This window comes from Molossus molossus, unplaced genomic scaffold (assembly GCF_014108415.1).
Source record: "Molossus molossus isolate mMolMol1 unplaced genomic scaffold, mMolMol1.p scaffold_m16_p_22, whole genome shotgun sequence".
Classification (NCBI taxonomy): domain Eukaryota; kingdom Metazoa; phylum Chordata; class Mammalia; order Chiroptera; family Molossidae; genus Molossus; species Molossus molossus.
This window is the reverse complement of record NW_023425358.1, coordinates 411,241-424,089: the sequence shown is the minus strand read 5'-3', so window position 1 is coordinate 424,089 and position 12,849 is coordinate 411,241. Positions and strand designations below refer to the sequence as shown.

The 12,849-nt window shown below is 48.1% G+C and overlaps 1 protein-coding gene across 1 annotated transcript in view; it reads right to left on the bottom strand.

The window, feature by feature from the left end:
• Window positions 1-12,849, bottom strand: part of GRIK4 (glutamate ionotropic receptor kainate type subunit 4) — a 331,785-nt gene that overhangs the window by 61,314 nt on the left and 257,622 nt on the right. The gene's annotated exons all lie outside the window — the stretch shown is intronic.

Here is a 12,849-nt window from a genome sequence, read left to right as displayed (position 1 = left end):
AGCACGCTTGCTGGTGCTGCGTCCTCTCTGCCTCCACAGGGCACCTCAGGAGCCCGCACCCGTGTCTGCCCCGAACTACCGGCCTCTAGGGGGAGAGGAGAGCTTTCTCCATACTCCCTTCGGGAAGTGCCTTCTTGTCTCACCTAACCCCTGCCTAGGGCAAAGCAAACGTGTCAGTTTCTTTAATGCCTTCTAATTCTTAAGGATCAGTTGATGCAAAATATGAAGACAGAAATATGGAAAAGTGAAGTATCCAGCAATCTGTAAATAGGCCATCACTTCTGAAAGAGCATATACTCACACACGAATATTTCTAAATCGCCGAGAGAAATGGGGAGACACACGGGAACTGATGATGTATAAGAAGGATAAATTCACTGGCAAAGGTCAGATTCTTCTGTGTCTCCCCCGACCCTCCCTCACAATTGGTGCTCATCTGCTAAAGCAGCCAGGTGAGCCCTGGCTGGTGTGGCTCAGCGGCTAGAGCATCGGCCCATGGTCCAGAGAGGCCGGGTTTGGTTCCCACTAAGGGCATGTACCTCGGTTGCAGTTTGTCACCGGCCCTGGTCGGTTGTGTGGGTGGCGACCACTCGATGTATCTCTCTCGCATCGATGTTTCCCTCTCTCTTCCTCCCTCTCTCCTTCCCACTCTCTCTGAAGGTAAATGCAAAAGTGTCCTCGGGTGAAGATAACAATAAAGTAGCCAGGTGATTTAGCACAGGTTAACCAGCCCAGGGCCTTACAAAGTGAGGTCAGGCTGAAAGCAGACTAGAGTGCAGAGGCAAGAGATGTTCAACATAAACATGAAGGGATGTGAATGGCTCGGTGTGCTCGTTCTGTATTTCTCCAGACAGGACGGGTCACTGCCAGCACGGGAGTCGGCCCGTGGGTCAGGAGCGCAGGTCCGAGCGGAGCACCGCTGGCTCCTTCGGCGGGGCCTGGAGGGCCTTCTGCAGCCTCCGCCCTTGACAGTGGCTCTGAATCGAGGTCAGCCGACCACAAAGGCCCAGTAGACACCAAATCCGCAGAGGAGAAGAAACAAGAAGAAATTGGTTGGAAGGAAGGAATTGAAGAAAATGTTAGAAAAACCAAAGCTGATGAGATGGGTAAAAGGGAAACACAGCATCCAGTCCTTTCTCTATTAAAAAATAAATAAATACATTTATTTATATACAAATCAATTAACCCAAGTCAACAACTCCACACTCAAACTTCTTTCCTACACTCAGCTCTCCTCCATCAAGGCAAACTTGGGACTGGAATCTGGAAATCTGCACACGTCTATAAAAGTTGGCCAACAATGACATGGTGGTAAGACACTGCACAGGGAGAGAAGCTGGATGTGAGCGGCGTCCCAGCAGGACCTCGTCTGGGCACATGCAGAATGACTGGGCATCCAGGCAGAGTGTCTGCCCAAGCTTGGACAGGGCATCTCCGCCTGTTCACAGACAGACACCTCCTCCTGGGTGTCTGGGCCGAACAGAGAAACTGTCTTGTGTGGACACTACTGAGCACAGCCCTGGCCGACCTCTCTTTCCTTTGCCTCTAGTCCACAGAACGCGGGAGGCAGGGGGGCAGGGTGCAGGGTGGCAGGGGTCAGGGGGGCAGGGTGCAGGGGCGCAGGAGGGCAGTGTGCAGAGGGGCAGGGGTTTAGAGAGGCAGGGTGCAGGGGGCAGAGGGGCAGGGGGCAGGGAGAAGAGACGCAGGGGGCAGGAGTGCAGGGCGCAGGGGAGGCAGGGCATAGGGAGGCAGGGGGCAGAGGGGCAGAGGGGCAGGAGGCAGAGGGTCAGAGGGGCAGGGGGCAGAGGGGCAGGGGACAGAGGGGCAGGGGGCAGGGGGGCAGGAGGCAGGAGGGCAGAGGGGCAGGGGGCAGAGGGGCAGGGGACAGAGGGGCAGGGGGCAGGGGGGCAGGAGGCAGGAGGGCAGAGGGGCAGGGGGCAGAGGGGCAGGGTGTAGGGAGGCAAGGGGCAGAGGGGCAGAGGGGCAGGGGGCAGGGGGGCAGGAGGCAGAGCGGCAGGTGCAGGGGAGCAGAGCGTAGAGGGGCAGGGGGCAGAGGGGCAGGAGGCAGGAGGGCAGAGGGGCAGGAGGCAGGAGGGCAGAGGGGCAGGGGGCAGGGGGGCAGGAGGCAGAGCGGCAGGTGCAGGGGAGCAGAGCGTAGAGGGGCAGGGGGCAGGGGGCAGAGGGGCAGGAGGCAGGAGGGCAGAGGGGCAGGAGGCAGGAGGGCAGAGGGGCAGGGGGCAGAGGGGCAGGGGGCAGGGTGCAGGGGGCAGAGGGGCAGGGGGCAGGGTGCAGGGGGCAGAGGGGCAGGGGAGCAGAGCGTAGGGGGGCAGGGGGCAGAGGGGCAGGGATCAGGGTGCAGGGGGCAGAGGGGCAGGGCGTAGGGAGGCAAGGGGCAGAGGGGCAGGGAGCAGGGGGCAGAGGGGCAGGGGGCAGGGGCAGGGAGCAGGGGGCATGGAGGTAGAGACTAGCTAAGGGAGCATGAGTTCGGTGGTTGTGTTTATGTTTAATCACCTTGATGCAGAACAGGCAGATGGGTTATGGAAAGGTTATGGGATTCCCAACAAGGCTCGGCTGTGGCTCTGAGAGGGGTGGCGTCTCCATTCACACCGGAGGAAGGTGCTCTGCGGCTGCGAGCGTGGCTTTCTGTGGGGGGACAGCACACTGGGGCTCCGCTGAGCATCTGCCGAGGGTGGCATGGGGTCACTGAGCTCATCGGGGCCCCAGAAGCACTGTGTGCTGGGTCTGCCCTTCCTCGAGTGTGGGGTCTGGAGGTAGGCAGGGGCTGCCACACCACTGCCACCCGCGCTTCCTCCTCTCTAGTGCTCAGCGCCCCCCACTGCTCTGTGTCCTGCGCTGCGTGCAAGGGGGCAGCAGTGCTCACAGTCCGCCCAGGAGCCCCACCGTCACTGGATTGTCAAGAAAACTTGGTAAACTTACAACCACCATACATGTTCTAAGCGAGTCCTCTACGGCACCGTGAAAAGGTCGCAAAGATGTTGACAGAGTCTAAGAAACCCACAGGCCTTCCCAGGAGAGAACTGTCACCCAGACAGGGTTTACCTGTGAGAAGGTTGAGATGAGCTCCCCAGGGGCAGGTGCAGCTGTACCAAGGCCCTGAGGATGTCAAGCACGGATGGCCTGTGGGACCAGGTTTGTGAGGCTGGCACCCGGACACCTGCGGCCCTGCCCGCATGTCGGGCACTGAACTGAGGAAACAGTTCACATGCACTGCCTCACTCAGGGCTCACAAAACATCAATTTTCCTAACACCATTTATTAAAGAGGCTGTCTTTACTCCAATGTATACTCTTGCCTCCTTTGTCAAATATTAATTGAGCATAATGTCTTGGGTCCATTTCTGGGTTCTATGTTCTGTTCCACTGGTCTATATGCCTGTTCTAGTGCTAGTACCAGGCTGTTTTGATTACAGTGGCTTTGTAGTATAAGCTGAAATCTGGTAATGTGATCCCACCTACTTTGTCCTTCTCTTTCAGGGTTGCTGTGGCTATTCGGGGTCTTTTTTGGTTCCATATGAACTTTTGAAGTATTCGTTCTAGTTCTGTGAAATATGTCATTGGTATTTTGATGGGGATTGCATTGAATCTATAGATTGCTTTGGGTAATATGGACATTTTAATGATGTTAATTCTTTCAATTCATGAACAAGGTATGTGCTTCCATTTTATATATATATATATATATCTTCCTCTATTTCTTTTTGCAATGTCCTGTAGTTTTCTGCAAATAGGTCTTTTACTTCTGTGGTTAAGTTAATTCCTAGGTATCTTATTTTTTTTTTTTTGCCGGATGGTAAATGGGATTGTTTTTTAGTTTCTCTTTCTGTGATTTCATCATTGGTGTATAAGAATGTCATCGATTTCTTGATGTTAATTTTGTATCGTGCTACTTTGCCAAATTCATTCCTTAAGTCTGGTAGATTTTTTTTTTTTTTTTTTTTTTTTTTTATCCTCACTCGAGGACATTTTCCCATTTTTTGTTCAGGTAGAGTGGGAGGGAGAAAGAGGAACAGAGAGAGAGAGAGAAACATCGATGTGAAAGGAACACATCGAGTGGCTGCCACCCGCACGACCGACCAGGGCCAGGGACAAACTGCAAACGAGGTACGTGCCCTTAGCGGGAACCGAACCCAGGTCTCTCAGGACTGTAGGTCGACGCTCTATCGGCTGAGCCAAACCGGCCAGGGCAAGTCTGGTAGATTTTTGATGGAGTCTTTAGGGTTTTCTATGTATAATATCATGTCATCTGCAAATAATGACAGTTTCACTTCTTCCTTTCCAATTTGGATCCCTTTTATTTTTTCTTCATGTCTGATTGCTGTGGCTAAGACTTCCAGTACTGTGTTAAATAAGAGTGTCAAAAGTGGGCATCCCTGTCTTGTTTCTGTTCTTAAGGGAAATGTTTTTAGTTTCTGCCCAATGAGTATGATGTTGGCTGTAGGTCTTTCATATATGGCCTTTATTATGTCAAGGTATGATCCCTCTATTCCCAGATTGTTGAGCATTTTTATCAGAAATGGATGCTAGATTTTGTTGAATGCTTTTTCAGCATCTATTGATATGATCATGTGGTTTTTATTCTTCATTTTGTTTATGTGGTGTATCACGTTTATTGATTTGCAAATATTGTACCATCCTTGCATCTCTGGGATGAATCCCACTTGGTCATGGTGAATAATTTTTTTGATGTATTGCTGGATCTGATTTGTTAGTATTTTGTTCGGTATTTTGGCATCTATGTTCATCAGGGACATTGGCCTGTAGATTTCTTTCTTTTTAGTGTCTTTTTCTGCTTTTGGAATTAGAATTATGCTGGCCTCATAAAACGAGTTTGGAAGTCTTCCTTCTTTAATTTTTTGAAATAGGTTGAGGAGAATGGGTGTTAGTTCTTCTTTGAATTTTCAGTAAAACTACCCTGGGAAGCCATCTGGGCCTGGGCATTTGTTTGCTGGGAGAGTCTTGATTACATCTTCAATTGCCTAAGTTGTTATTGGTCTGTTCAAGTTTTCTATCTCTTCACGGTCCAGTTTTGAGAGACTATGTGTTTCTAGAAATTTGTCCATTTCGGTTAGATTGTTGAATTTGTTGCCCTTTAATTGTTCATAATATCTGTTAACAATCCTTTGTATTTCTGTGGTGTCAGTTGTTACTTCTCCTTTTTCATTTCTGATTTTGTGTATTTGGGTTCTCTCTCTCTTTGTTTATTGGTGAGCCTCGCTAAGAGACCATCAATCTTATTTATCTTTTTGAAAAACCAGCTCATTGTTTCATTGATCCTTTGAATTTTTATTTTTTGGTTTCTTTGTCATTTATTTCTGCTCTGATAATTACTATTTCCTTCCTTCTACTTGCTCTGGGGTTTTCTTTTTGTTTGCTTTCTAGTTATTTAAGTTGTGAAGTTAGTTTATTAGAAATTTTTTCTTGTTTCTTGAAGTAGGTCTGTAGCTATGAACTTCTCTCTCAGAAATGCTTTTGTGTTGTTGTGTGTTCATTTTCATTGGTTTCCAGGAAATTTTAAATTTCTTCCATGATTTCCTCAGTAACCCATTCATTGTTTAATAACATGCTATTTAGCCTCCATATGTTCCAATGTCTTTGCATGTTCTTGATGCAATTGATTTCTAGTTGCACGCCATTGTGATCTGAGAAGATGCTTGATATGATTTCAATCTTCTTGAACTTGTAGTGACTTAGTTTGTGTCCTAACGTGTGGTCTATCCTTGAGAATGTCCCATGTGCACTTGAGAGGAATGTGAATTCCCTAGTTTTGGGGTATAATTCTCTGTAGATATCTATTAAATCCATTTGGTCTAGTGCTTCATTTAGAGTCTCTGTTTCCTTGCTAATTTTTTTTTTTTATCCTCACCCGAGGACATTTTTCCATTTTTTTGTTCAGATAGAGCGGGAGGGAGAGAGAGGAAGAGAGAGAGAGAGAAACATCGATGTGAAGGGACACATCGAGTGGCTGCCACTCGCACGACCAACCAGGGCCGGGGACAAACTGCAACAGAGGTACGTGCCCATAGCGGGAACCGAACCCGGGTCTCTCTATACCGCAGGCCGACGCTCCAACCCCTGAGCCAAACCGACCAGGGCTCCTGCTAATTTTTTGTCTAGAGGATCTATCCAGTGATGTCAGCAGGGTTTTGAAGTGCCCTGCTATGATTGTATTGCTGTCGATTTCTCCTTTGAAGTCCCCCAGAAAATTTTTTATATATTTTAGTGCTCCTATATTGGGTACATATATGTTTATCAAGGTTATATCTTCCTGTTGGATAGATCCTTTCAATATTATGTAGTGGCCTTCTTTGTCTCTAGTTATGGTCTTCATTTTGAAATCTATTTGATCAGATATGAGTATTGCTACCCCAGCTTTCTTTTTCCTTTCCTTTTGCTTGGAAGATTTTTTTCCATCCCTTTACTTTCAACCTTTGTGAGTTTTGTTTTGCAGTGGTTCTCTTGTAAACAACAAATATGTGAGTCATGCTTTCTTATCCAATCAGCTACTCTGTGTCTTTTCATCGGAGCATTCAGTCCACTTACATTTAAATGGATATGTATTTAGTTATTACCATTTTTTATTTGGTGTGATTATGCTTTTCTTCCTATTTCTTCTACTAATTACAACAGTCCTTTTAACATTTCTTGCAGTGCTTGTTTGGTGCTAATATAGTCCCTTAGCCTTTTTTTTTTTTTTTTTGGTCTGGGAAGTTCTTTATTTGAACTTCTATTTTGAATGATAGCCTTGCTGGGTAGAGTAGTCTTGGATTCAGATCCTTGTTTTTCATGACCTTGATTACTTCATGCCATTCCCTTCTTGCCTGTAGTGTTTCTTGTGAGAAGTCAGCTGACGGCTTTATGGGGTTTCCTTTGTAGGTAACCTGTTGTTTATCTCTTGCTGCTCTTAGGATTCTCTCTTTGTCTTTAATTTTTGCCATTTCGATTACTATGTGTCTTGGTGTGTGCCTGTTTGGGTTCTTCTTACTTGGGGCTCTCTGTTCTTATTGAACTTGAATGCCTTCTTCCTTCACCAAATTAGGGAAGTTTTCTGTTACTATGTCTTCACATATATTCTCTAACCCTTGCTCATTTTCTTTTTCTTTGGGGGCTCCTATTATGTGAATATTATTACATTTTCACAGTTCTCTTAAGTTGTCTTCCTGTTTTTTAATTTTTTTTCCTTTTGGTTTTCTGATTGGTTGGTTTTTCCTACCCTGTCTTTTTTTTTTTTTTTTTTTTTTGGTACATGCCCCCAGTGGGAACCGAACCTGGGACTCTCTGGTCTGCAGGCCAATGCTCCAACTTCTGAGACAAACCGGCCCGGGCTACCCAGTCTTCTAATTCACTGATCCAGTCCTCAGCTTCCTCTACTCTGCTGTTTAGTCCTTCCAAAGTGTTCTTTATTTCTTCTATGTCATTCTTCATTTCTTCTTGGTAGTTTTTAATTTCCAATTGATTGATTTTCAATGCTTCTATGTCTTTACTCATGGTGCTCATGTCTTCCACATGCTGTTGAGCTTCCTCAAGATCATGGCTCTGAATTCTAGCTCTTTTAACTTGCTTAACTGCGTTTCATTTATTTCATCTTTGGTACAGGTCTCTTGTTCTTTCATTTGGGATTTGTTTCTTTGTTTCACCATTTTGGCTATCTCAGTGGGTTTTGGAGCCTGCCAAATTTTCCCTGTGGGTGTTGGTGTTCTGCTGTTTGTGGCTCCCTCTACTGGGTTTGGATGAGTGAGGGAGGTCCCAAGTTAAACACCACTGTCGAGTCTTACTTTCCTAGGTAGAGTTGCAAGCCCAGGAATGGTTCAGATACTCTCTAGCTTTTTGCCTGGAGGCTATTAGTCACAGTTACTTGAAGAGCCTTGGGTTCTCGAATGAAAAACTCCCTCAGGTGCTCAGTGTATGAGGATTTCCTGAGAGTGGGGCAGATGCTGGTTGTTAATGGGCCTCAATTTGCATTTCAGTGACACTTGGGTGCATTGAATCACTGAGGGTGGGGCCGCGGCCTCTCCCCAGAGCCTTGGGAAGGAGTAAGATGACCACTGTGCTACGTGGCCGCAACTCAGCAAAATCTCTGAGCGCCCTCCAAATCCTGAGTGTCCCCACACAGTTCCAGTCCAATCCACCCTCCCTCTGCAGGAGCCCAAGGTGAGTGGCTGTGGCTATTTTAGCGTCTGTCCCAGCTCTGTGCTGTGGAGCCGCTTTGGAGTGTACCCCCGAGGGTACTGCTCACAGCTAAGGCCGCTGCTGTCTGTGGGCTCCCAGCCCCCCCACTCTTCCACCTCCGCAATCCTACCAGGATTGAGTCAGTGTTCCTGGTTATGTGGTCCTCCAACCTGCTTTTCTGTTGCTTTTTCTTGATGATTTGTCTTTATTTTTGTTGTAATTCCAGTTTGGTTCTGGGAGATGGTCTCTGTAGCTCCCGTTCACTCTGCTGCCATTTTGGAATCCCCTTAAGCTTTTGTTGAGGCTGGTCCTTTTATTGTTGTTTTTTTTCCTTAAAGATTTTATTTTTTTTATTATTATTTTTTCCTTTATTGATTTTAGAGAGAGGGGAAGACAGAGGGAGAGAGAGATAGAAACATCGATAAGAGAACATTGATTGGCCACCTCCTGTATACTCCCCACTGGGGATCGGGCCCACAACCTGGGCATGTACCCTGACCGGGAATGGAACTGGCGACCTCTTGGTGCAGGGTCCATGCTCAAACACTGAGGCACACCAGTCAGACCCTTTTCTCGTTGTCAAGGCTGTTTTTTTTTTAAAGGTATTTTTTGGTTTGGTCTGCTATTGCCTTCCCTTCTTTACTTTCATTCATATCTATCTATCTATCTATCTATCTATCTATCTATCTATCTATCAATCATCTATTTTACTTTTCTCTCTCTTGTAATTCATTTGGTCTCACACCCTCCAGTATTCTCTCTCCTTTGTGTCAATGTGTGTGTGTGTGTGTGTGTGTCAGTTTGCTTGTCTTTTAATTCCTGTGTTGAAGCTGAGGCTTTTATCGTTGTTGATGCTGATATTTTTTTCAGGTTCTTTTTATTTGATCTGGTTGTGCCTTGCCTTCTTTACTTGCTTTTTTTTTTCTCCCTCTTCTAATTTTTTTGGTCTCGCACCTCCTAGTATTCTTTCTGTGTGTATATGAGTGTGTTTTTTGTTTGTCTGTAAGTTTTTTAATCACTTTCTTTCTTTCTCCCTCTCTCTCTCTCTTTTTTTTTTTTTTTTTTTGTGGCACACAGACTTGTGTTCTGGAGGGATGGACTGACTGCCAGAAGGTGCCCTTGGGTCAGCCCTGAATCTCACAGGAGCAAGACAGTGGTGGAAGGAATGGTGACGCCTGTGGTCACAGCAGCACCAAGATGAGAGCCAGAGCTATTTTATGACACAGACGTGGTCCTGGGTTAGCCCCTGCCATCTCTGCACACCGTTAGCCTCTCCGGTGAAGTGCTGGTGCCATCCCTGCAGCCCCCCGTGACAGGCAGGACTTTCTCTCCTTGGCAGCAGAGGGAAATGACTCCTTGTGCCGAACAACTTGTCCTCCTGGTCCATTCTAAGGGGAGCAAAGGTCTCATGGCATTGGTTGGGGTGGGGGACAAAGGCCCTCAGGGCACCTGATGTTCAAACTAACCATAATGGTCGGAGTGCAGCTTCATTGCCAGGGGCACACGGGCCTGTGGGTGACCTCTGGAGTCTTCAGGAGCGATGGAGGAAGTGTTGTTCCTATGCCCGGCTCTCCATCTGTTAGCCTCGGGTCTAACACACGCAGCTGAATTCACAGTTCTACACATTAGTTTAGCAAAAAATCTGGCTTCTGATATCCAAAGAGCTTAAAGTCCCCTTCGGACCTGGTGCACAGGCCTCGACGTCTCGTTTGCTGACGCCAGGAAGCAGTGCTCCACATTGGTCTTATTGTACACAGTGATGCCGGAGGACGGTGGGTCGACACCAGGTGATGTGTGCCCGCCGCTTTTACACGAACGGCGTCGTCCTCCAGGGTTCGTGGTGCTCTGCTACATCACCCGGTGATCGAGGTGGTCCCCGAACTGCAGATGCAGCCGCCTGTGCTCGGGATCGCCCAGGCAGCGCCCCGAATCTTCAGGCTGCACTCCCGGTCTCGTCCGCTCCTCCCGCATCTCCTGATGACGCAGGGCAGCCTGGGGCTGGACTGAGGTTCAGAGTGGGGCTTGTGAACGCACTGACCCTCGGAAGCGGTATCAGTCCTTCGAAGGGATCTCTTACCAGGACAAACTCGAGAGAGGTTTTCAAACGCATCCTGACGGAGGAGAGGGGAGGCCATGCTCTCTGTGCCAGGAACCGCGTGTCCAGGGATGTCTTCATGGAGGGAAAGGCTGCGTTTATCACGACGAGTGCTTCCTTCCACCGTGTCGCCCCTGGGGGAGTCTGGCAGACAAGGGCCGTGTGCTTGTCACAAAGTCTCAGTGCAGGACGCACTTGGCCACCGCGGTGCGGGGCAGGCTGGTCAGGGCCTCATCCCGCAGGCTCTCGGAGGAGCTCAGGCCTCCACGCAGCCGGCCGAAGCAGCTGGGGGTCAGAGAGCGTCTGCAGTCGGCTTGTTCTCAGGAAGCCGCTTCTCTCCCTGTAACTTCCCCGAACCCGGTTCAGGAACAGGAACTCCTCTTGGTGCTGGGCATCTGAGTCTGGAAAGGTCAAGGTGATGGCTTTGCTGGCCACCAGGAACATGCCAATCACGCAGAAGCATGCGGCCAAGTGCGGGCCACGCGGTGCTCCTTGCTGCCAGGGCCTGTGCAGAGGCGGGGGCGCTTCTTGTGCGTCCACCGCGCAGAGACACGCAGGCCCCACAGCCGCGCCCTGCCCGAGGCCCGGGGCCCACGCTTCCCTGCACGTTCACTTTGCCCAAGGTTCCTATTTCTCCGGCACCTGCATGGAGCCGAGCCCTTCAGCAGGGGGAGCAGCAGGGCGCGGGAAGGAGGAAGCCGGGCGCCAGGCCCCTGGGGGGCCAGGCCGTCCCCTCCCCCTTGCTCCCGAGCCCCAGTGCTCCTGCACCCCTGCGCCCCCATGTCTCGTCCCTACACGCTGCCTGCGGGCTGCGTTTGTCCTTTTCTTGAAGCACCTCTCTCTGTTATTGTAGATGGTCATGTATTGAGGGGGTTCATTTTGGTTTGGTCTGGTTTTGCTTTGGTTTAATCTGTCAACACATATATTACAGTTGGTGTGACAGAGTCAACAGGGTCAGGGTTGAGACTCACAGTCAACAACACTAAGGACTGAGCCCACTCACTAAAGACAACAGCAGTCAAGACCCAGATTCAGCCGAGAGCCCACATAACCCACACGGGGTCATTCCTGGAGCACCCCGCTCCAAAGATCAAGGCGCCTACTCCATGGGTCCCACAGGCCACCCACCGAGACTGGGAGGCGGGGCAGTGCTGCCCATACACCGACCTGCGACGCATCCCAAGCCTCACCTGCCCGGAGCTACCAGACTGCTGAAAGGTGAGGCAGAGAAACAACCCACATAAAAGAACAGGAGGAATCACCAGAAAAGGAACTACAGGAAATGGAGGCCAGCAGTTTGTCAGATAAATAATTGTAAGGGATGGTTTTAAGGGAGCTCACATGACCCAGGGAGAGCTAGAAGCAACTTAATGAGAATTGTACCAGGGCAAAAATGGGGTCAGCCCTGGCCTGTCTAGCTCAGCGGTCAGAGCATCGGCCCGCGGACCAGAGAGGCCCGGGTTCGGTTCCCGCTAAGGGAACATACAACGGTTGCAGTTTGTCCCCGGCCTCGGTTGGGTCGTGTGGGTGGCAGCCAGTTGATGTGTCTCTCTCACATCAGCGTTTCTCTCTCTCTCTTCGTCCCGCTCCATCTGAAGATAAATGCAAAAATATCCTTGGGTGAGGATAAAAAAAATAATAAAAGAGGTAGAAGCTATGACTAAAAATCAAGTGGAAATGAAAAATGACATACTGATATCAGAAATACTGTGGAAGGATTCAATAGTAGATTAGAAGAAGCAGAAGACTGAATCAGTGGATTAGAAGACAAAGTAGAAAAAAACAACCAATTAGAGCACCAAAAGATATTTAAAAACTTCTGGAGGACTTCAAGGAGAGATCGACAGCAATACAATCATAGGGGGACTTCAACACCCCACTGGCACCACTGGTAGATCCTCTGGACAGAAAATTAACAAGGAAACAGAAACCCTAAATGATACAGTAGGCCAGCTTAGTTTAACTGATACTTACAGAATATTTAACCCCAAAGCTGCATTATTATCAAATATACATGGGACATTCTCCAAGATAGACAACATGTTAGGACACAAACAAAGTCTCTACAAGTTTAAGAAGATTGAAATTATATCAAGCACCTTCTTGGATCATAATGATATGAATCTACAAATCAATTACAATGAAAACACTCAAAAACAGCCAAATACATGGAGGCTAAATAGCATGTTACTAAACAATGAATGGGTTATCAATGGGATTGAGGAAAAAATAAACTTCCTGGAAACTAATGAAAATGAACACACAACAACCCAAAATCTATAAGACACAGCAAAAGCAGTTCTGAGAGGGAAGTTCATAGCACTACAGGCCTACTTCAAAAAGCAAGAAAAATTTCTAATAAACTATATAACCCTACAACCTAAAAATTTAAAAAGAAAACAAAGAGAAAAACCGAGAATTAGTAGAAGGAAGGAAATAATAAAGAACAGAGCAGAAATAAATGACACAGAGACTAAAAAAAAATAACAATAAAACAAAAGATCCATGAAACCAAGAGCTGGTTCTTTGAAAAGATCACCAAGATTGATCAGCCTTTAGCCAGACTCA